The following is a 7,893-nucleotide window of genomic DNA, read 5'->3' on the forward strand; positions in this document are numbered from 1 at the left end:
CCATGAGGTACAACCACATTTGTGTGACTGCTTTGTTTGGCTTGAGAGTTTGAAGCCAAAGGAAAAAGTAGGAACTCACAGATAGACAAGGATAATGGCAAGCTCGACAAAGATTACGATAATAAAGATTTGTCAGAGGAGATCGGCATGGCACACATGGCGGTAGCCATAGGGGCCTCGACGTCAAATTTCTAGTCAAATGATAGGTGTCACCACTAGCTTCAACCAGAGAGAGGCTTGTGAGTGGCAGTGAAGGGCAATGAATGCTCCCTATAATCAATTTGGACCCTTGTGTTGGAGTTCAAGTTATCGGTGTTTGGACCCATAGGTAGGAGTTCAATGCACGTGGATCTGGTAGGGAACCAATGAGACGTCTAAAACACTATGGATGAGTGCACCAATCCATCGTTGTTGGTCAGATTATGGACAGGATGTGTTCCAATAGTTCATTATCTTGGAGTTTTATATTTTGGACGTGATGTGTTCACAGTTCACAAATGGGGATTATTGGACGTAGTATGGTCTACACTTCAAAGTTTCTACAAAGGCAACCGATGCTCAAGATGGCATTACTTTCATGTACAAAGTTGAGGAGAGCAACACCGAGGTGTATCGAGTAGTCCAAGGCCTTCTATTGGGGTGTCCATGGTAGCTTCTTCATTGACTTGGTCTCACTATTGATGTTCATTATGAGCTGTAGAGAGGGTGTTAGAGTTTTGGCATCTCAAGTGGACTGCCCAATGTGATCCCATTATCTAGTTTGGCTTTTAGGTAGTTATTTTACTTATTTGTCAAAGTCTTGGGTAGGGAAATTTATTGACATTGCTATATAAGCAACCTCTTGCCTCCATTGTATACACATTCAGTTATTCATTGCCAAGGTTGATTGGTTCAAGAGACTCTCTCTCTCTCTCTCTCTCTCTCTCTCTCTCTCTCTCTCTCTCTCTCTCTCTCTCTCTCTCTCTCTCTCTCTCTCTCTCTCCTTGGTCTCTACGCTTTCGCATCATTGACTTTGATAGCTATATGGACACCTACATGCCACACAGGTCACGAATGGCGATGGTTAACGTATCATCACACACACTAGAGATAGAGCTGGGGCGAGCTCATGACATTCCCAGGGAGGAGAGAGTCTCTCAAATATGCACAAAGGAGGTCGAGAATGAGGAGCATTTTTTTTGCAAATGCAGAGCTTATGATGATATTAGAGGAAGATATGAGAGTCATTATTCTGAGGGCAATCTACCCTCCTTGACACCATGCACTCTCAAGATCAGAGACAGTTGGAATGCTACCTGCTAGAGATACACTTTTGCAGCCACATATAGAGACACAGATGGGGGGGGTGACAGTCACAACTTATAGATTTTTTCCAGAAGACCACACCTCCACTCCCAGATCCATCGAGGGGTATCTCTCCAGTAGCCAGGCCAAACGATGACGCTCCCGTGTTATCGGATGCTGGGACCTACGACTCCACCACATACGTATTGAGAAGATCCAAACCCGAGAGCATCGAGTTTTTAAGGAGACATGAGCCCAGATGATGGCTAACCCAGTTGTGCACATTCGAGCAGCCCTTTGCTCCTAATCCTCCCATTTACCACATTTACACCCCCCTATTAGCACAGGATGGAGCTAGCTAGCTTGATGCATCTGCATGGTTGTACTACCCTAAGCATATAGACATGCACACATCCCTAGTACTATAGCTCCAATCCCCCCCATAGGTCCCCATCATACACCTAGGTTTTTTCCTTATTTTGTACCAATTTGGATTGTTGTGTCTTTTTCGATAGATGGAAGACATACACATGTATACTCAATTTGTCTCATAGGCCAACTTCGACCTCATATAGATGCTTGGCACGGAGATGGATTTTCTAGAGAGCATCTCCTTGATCTTACAGAGGATGTTTTTGTGATGAAACCCACCTACATGGACACTCATCTATCCCATGATTACGATGTGTTATTGGACAGATGCGCACATTGTCACATCAGTTAGAGATTGAGACTAGTAGATTTAGAGGAGTACCATAAAGGAAAATATTTGTCAACTATGCCATATAGAGCCAAAGACAGAGTTACATCACATGAGATAAGAGGCAGTCTACTATGAGATACGAGGTAGTTTCCACTGCCTATTCAGAGAAGGTTTTGGACCACTAGCCAAAGTTATGAGATGTCAAGATCAGAGATGCCTTGGGACTATTTTTATTGCAATTGTGCAGACATAGGGATAGCCTCTTGTGGAGACCAGACAATAGGAGACACTATTTGAGGACAGATCAAACATGCATTCAACTGGTCAGACACATAGCCAGACACCACATTTGTGGTCTATTATTTTGACGAGCTAGTGTAGTAATACTCTGTGTAAATCCTAATTCCAGAGTAACGGATCAATCCCTGAGTTGTAATGATGTCATGATAATTGTAAAGGTCCGTGTGAACCGGCCACCACTGGCCATTTAGAATGCCCTAGGTAGAAAGATCAATAACCTTAATGTGAAAGGAGGCTTATCTTTAGAAGAAGAAGGGAGCTCAAAAAACGTACGCTCAAGCTACAAGCTGCTCCAAACTTGTAATCATCGCAGCTAATGATTTGGTAATCCGTTTTTTATTCAAAAACTTTCATTGTGTTCCTCTCTCTTTGCTCTTTAATTCAAGTGTAAGCATTGTCAGTTTTGTTGAGCTTCGCGATTATGTGTCTGTGACCTGTAAATGCAGATTTGAGTGCTTAAATCATTGTTTTTAGTCGTTTTGACCATAGGAGAGTGTTCCTTGACCATAGGGCGACCTTTCTGGATAGTTCTGTTGCAGTTTTCAGGACCTTTCTTATGATGGATCATGATTTTGGTACCTTGTTGGATTGCGACCAAACTTGCTAGGATAGTGCCTCTAGGTGTCCTAGACCTCCTCCTAAAGTTTCATTGCATTTCGAGTCCATCCGAGTGCCAAAATGGCGTGATGACCTAGAGCTGTGAGAAAGGACATAGGCATATTTCCCTGATCATTCAGTGATTGATTTGCTTGCTTAGTTGTTGTGTTGGCTTGTTAGGTTCACTTCTTGAGATTGACGATCTCAAAACGTCTTCGTGCCCCATCCGAGTCACTTTCCTGAGTATTGAGTGCCAGAAAGCTATGCTGCAGACGTCCGTGGTGGTGACCCGCTAACATTGGCGTCGTTGTCGGGGACAGATCGAACAACCTCAATTGAGGATAATACTTGTGGAGGGGATCATCTCACTCCATGGTGTAGCACTCAGTCAAAGCCGCAACAAATGCTAGGGCAGCAATCGCATCTTCTGAATGATGGTAGAGTAGTATTCAACTACACTTAGCCAATGCATGTACCACAACCTACAAAAAACTAGTACTCCATGGATGCAAATACATTCATGTTCATAGCCAATCATCAGGAGTATGGTTCAATGAATATCCTCACAAGGCAAGAACAACCATTGATTGGATCACCAGTAGCTACGAAACAAGAAGGTCCATGTTATGAGTGTGGAGGTGATCATTGGGCACGAAGTTGTCCAAACAAGGGTCCACAAATATAATTATTTGTGTTCTGTGAACATTGTGGGATAGACCATCCACGCCAACATTGTGCTAAAAATCCAAACTATAGGGGGAAAGCAACAATGAACGTTGTAAGCGTGATGCCTTCTTCAAGCGGATCCGAGGTAGAACCCGCTATTCCTTTAAAGGTGATGACTCGAGCTCAAGCTCAAGAAGCTGCCAAAAACACAATCGTTGAGGAGGAACCCACATTGTCTGTTCAAACAGAAATTGAGAACATATCGGTGAGAACTTCCGGAAGAAGATCATGGAAAGCCAAACGAGATAAAATGAAAGCGAAGAGGCTACAAGAGAAAGCTTCTTTGGAAACTAAATTGAATCAAACAAGAGAACAACTTAGACAAGAGCAAGAAAGGAACAAAAACATAAAGGGACCTAGAAAGTCAAAGACTAACTCGGGGGGTTTAGTCTTGGTGGACAAACTCTTTGAACCTTTGGATGTTATCTTGAAAGCTTATGATGCTAGGTTAAAGACCAACCAAACCCAGGAGGATAGATGGCTAACGTACCCTCATCCAGGGTATGAGAAAGAGAGGTTGCAAATGTGCAAGGAGCTCATCTAGAAGGCCCAATCTATTATGGAACCAATTCCAAATGCTCCAAAAATGGAGGTGCTAATTGGTGGAAAAATCCAAGAAATGGAGAGCCGTGGTATTGTAAACAAAGAGGAAGATCCAGGATTTGAGGCACCTTTAGATACAAGGGAAGTAGATAATACCAAAGATGGGGTGGGCTCACAAGTAGTGATGCCAATTCCAGAAGTGGAAGAACAATGGCCACAGGATCTGTGGGAGGATATCAGAAACCAAAAAGATGGTAGTGCTACTTTACATTCAACACCTATCCCAGAGATAAACATGGATCACAAATTTTTCCCAGGAGATATATGATCTCTATACGAGGATGTCGGGTCTGTCGCATCTGAAGAGAGTACACCACGCTCTCTACAGACTTTGCCATCTTTCATAGGAGAACTCGAAACAAATCGGAGGTTAAAATGGTACCTTCTCAGTGGAAAGCCACACCAAAAATGATGGATACCAAGAGCTTGCATGAATTGATGTCTTCTCCTATAAAATGTACTTTATCTCTCGTAGCTACTAAAAATTAGACCGCATCCATGGAGCCAAATGGACAAAAACATGGAAAAAATGGGATTTAGGGATGACAAAAACATGGATGACACCGCCACAGACAAAGCCAGTACCAGTAAATAAGGTGGGTGACTACTGTGAAGGCAAAGAAGGAAACACCACCTTACCACTTGAGTACAAAGGAGTAAGTACGGTTGCTATATTAGATAGTGGGGTAGGAATTGCCATTGCAACCAAAGAGATATGGAAAAAATGGGGAAAGCTTACTCTAATGAAAACTCAAATAAAACTGCAATTAGTGGATGGATGCGTGGAGAAACCGATTGGAATATTAGAACAAATCATTGTATCCTCATGTGGCATCAAGTATGAGCACACCTTTGCCATGATGAATTTTGATAAGGACAACACCTTTGACATCATATTGGGCAGACCATTCATGCATCAGCTGAAAATGGGACAAAACTGGGGCTATGAATATATCTACTTAAGACACAAGGAGGTCACTACAAAAATCAGTGTCAAAGATCATAGTTATAGAGATGTAGAACGAACCCCAGGGGAAGAATTAAACTCCACAACTGATTTCGAAAGCAAAGCGCATATTTGGATGTACGGAGCTCCTGAGAGTGGAAGTCTTAGAAAGCAAGACTGCATCCTAGAGCATTCCGTAGAAGATGAAGCATATGTACCAGAGCCATTTCTAGAGGAGTTATTTGAATCCTTTGGATGGGATCAAATACTGACGACTCTTGATGTCTGTGTGAATGAGGTGACCCTGACTAAATTTTGCAATAAAGATGGGTATGATCTAATTCCCTTATTTACAATAAAGGTGTTGAAGGAAGCTAATGAAGTTTGTGAGTATGAAAGCAGACAAGTTGAGACAGATACCTACGTCATGGAGCATGATGCCAAAGTGCACATGAAGGAAGCAGAGAAACAATGAGAATATGTCATCATTGACATACCTGAAGAATCGATAAAAGCTATTTCAAAGAAGTCGACTCCACAAAAAGCGCAAATGAAAGCAGATGAAGGAGAAAGGTTTCCAAGTTTAACGGCAAATCTTCAACAAATGCAAGATCAAGACACGAACAAGAATAAGGAAGAAGATCAACGTCTCCTATGACAATCAAATTTAGCATATGTAGAGAAACCGAACTCAACATCACATGTTCAATTGTGTTAGATTCAAAAGCGACAAAGAATCTAATGACCTATGGAATGTGGATCATGATGGGAAAGCCACCAATCAAAGAGCAAGAGAAGATTGTGTACATAACTTCTAAAACTCCTATTCCTAGCTTCGGAGTGGCATCAGCTGTACTCAAGTTGAGTACCGGAGAGTATAAGGATACTTTCCACATAATCGACTCCCAGCACATCAAAGAGAGTCTAGTCTTGACAAAAAGTTGGAGGAACATCTTCTTTCGACAACAATTAAAAGCTTCAACAACAACAACTGTAAGAGTTCATGAAGCTTCTCAAATCCATGTGAAGAAAAAATCGCCAACCATCGCGGATCAAGGTAAAGCAAAGGTAAACACCGAAGTATATCAACCTCGCAAGAGGACTTTACCCTCAATGAGCGTCCATCAAACTTCTCGCAAAGCCTCTACATCAAGAGCCAAACCATCAACAATGCAATGGAGACCAAAGCAAAAAGTCTATCAACCAAAGTTTCCATCACAAAAACGCATCTGGAAGAAGCCAAAGAATGTCAACCAAATGTTGGTATCCAAAGAGCACATCAAAGTCAAAGACCCAGTTTGGATACATGCAGCACAAGCTCAACTACAACAACAAAAGGTGACAGGGTGGGTAGCATCAAATGAGTCAATCATTGCTCAGAGCTACTTCCAAGGAAACGCTAATGTTTGGGCCAAAAAGCCTAAAGTAACAGCCTGGATCTACTCGCCTCAATCGAAGAGTTCTACAAAGAGCAAGACGAGCTATAAACGCAAGACAAACAACTCAACCAGGAGAAAGAACTACCACAAAAGGCAAAAGCAAAAATCAAAGCAGCAAGAAATGCAAAAAGTATGGGTGCCAAAGTCAGACCTTAGCGAAGCTACCCAACACAAACAGGTGAATCAACGGCTAATTCTAGTCAAGCTACTTGAAGCACAAATTTTATGAAGGTAACACTCAAATATGGTTACCAAAAATTGTAGCTCAATCTAAAACAACCAAGAGAAATCATGCAGCACAAGCTTCTATCCAAAGGCAAGCAATGACAACCAAAAGCCAACAGAAGCTAATTGCAACCAAGACTGCTCCAATATACAGATAGATACCTCGTCATCAACTAAAGAATCAAGGCTTCTACAAATGAAATCATCAGATTTGGCTACTGAAGCTTAGTGAACATCAAGTCATCGAGCAAAAGGAGAAAATGAAAAAGATGGTCACACGAGGACCAAAAACAAGATGGGTTCTGAAATTGCTCATGGAAACTCAATCACAAAGAACACACACACAGATTCAACCGCTTCTCATGGGAGATAAAGCAAAGGCTCCATCAGTCTCTACATTAGCTGAAGAACTTGTTTCACAAAGCAGTGTGAACATACGACAAGCAAGTCAAGAGGAGCCAAAATTTTCCAACCTACTCGACAAAATGGTGGTATCCAAAGACTAACACAATGGAAGAGGCCTAAATTTCAGAAACTTATGGAATTGGGTTTCTGGCCTTGAACAGGTAAGTCCAAGTTGCCATTAGAAATACATGGCATAAAAGTCAGAGTCGGGCAGCTAAGCCACTAAATGAGCGAGGAATATTCTCTTTGTTCTAAGGGTCTTAGCTATTATAGGTATTGTTGAAATTGGAAGAGTTGAGCATAATTACATTGCGTCGCTCATGCTGGTATAGGTGAGCATAAGAGTCGAAGTCATTGTAGTATAGTGGTAAGTGAAGGAGGAAGTCCAAAAGACACTCACACACTCAACATAGTGAGGTATGACTGGACAAGCTTCTACATCGAAAACCCTTCTTGGAAACGTGGAAGCTATTGAGATGTCCTTTGATGTCACATGTGCTACCTTTGTTCCTTGAAGCACCCATCAACTCCATCTCTTACACTACATGCTTTTGTTTGAAAAATCTCTCATATGCATATAGAGTGTCCCATAATTGACACTTGCATTTAGATACTCTTCCGTTATTTCTCTCAAGCACTCACCTTGCATGACTGCAGGTACTTCA

This window comes from Adiantum capillus-veneris, unplaced genomic scaffold (genome assembly GCF_014529385.1).
Source record: "Adiantum capillus-veneris isolate H3 unplaced genomic scaffold, ASM1452938v2 Hic_scaffold_356, whole genome shotgun sequence".
NCBI classification, from domain to species: Eukaryota; Viridiplantae; Streptophyta; class Polypodiopsida; order Polypodiales; family Pteridaceae; genus Adiantum; species Adiantum capillus-veneris.